Below are 824 nucleotides of genomic sequence, written 5' to 3'. Positions count from 1 at the left end.
TAGCTTGGTGTGGACACTGGGATGTCTTTCATTTCCTATGAGACATCAATGCAGCAGGGCTGGGAAGACAGCTGAAAATGTGAAGACAGCTGAAAATGAGCCTCAGGTAAGAGGACAGTGGAATACTGGTTTTGGAGACAGCTCTTTTGCTGAATAAGTTCCTTCTGCCATCCCAGTTGGCTCTGTGTCTCTCTCCACCCTGTTCCACAGTTCAGAACACAGGTTTGCATGACCTAGTATACAGAGCTGAGCTTTCTTGCCTTCTGGCTTCCAGAAGAGCCCAGCCAACCACAAGCGTCAGCCAAGAGACTGAGCTGGTGGAGGAGAGGTAGCAGAGGGTGTTATTTCTCCCTACTGCCTCTTTTGGAGTTGGTCTGGGTGGCTGCTCAGTTGAGGCCATTAGCACATGAGAAAACACAGGTTTAAAATGGCAGCCTTGGACTGGCTTGTGTTCAAATCGTTTTCCCCTCTGAAGTCACCAGAAGCTAGCCCAGCCAAATGGTGCTATGCTGGTGTTATGTAGTCACTGCCAGTGAGTCTCCATTAAGAGGAGATATCCTGTTTTTGCTATTGTGAATAGTGCTGCAATAAGTATGTGTGCACAGGTATGTTTTTCATGGAGTGATTTAAGTTTCTCCGGGTATATTCCCAGAAGGGGAATTGCTGGGTCATCGAAACCAGACTGGATTTAACAAAAAAATGTGGTACATATACACAATGGAATATTACGCAGTCACCAAGAAGGACTGAGAGAACCGTAATAAAGTATACCATAAACTTAGGTTAAGAGCATGCTATAACCCAATAAATATGTAATCGACTTG

The sequence above is a fragment of the Carlito syrichta genome, unplaced genomic scaffold (assembly GCF_000164805.1).
Source record: "Carlito syrichta isolate Samal-C Ts95f unplaced genomic scaffold, Tarsius_syrichta-2.0.1 Scaffold301609, whole genome shotgun sequence".
NCBI lineage: Eukaryota > Metazoa > Chordata > Mammalia > Primates > Tarsiidae > Carlito > Carlito syrichta.
This window is presented reverse-complemented; position numbering follows the sequence as displayed.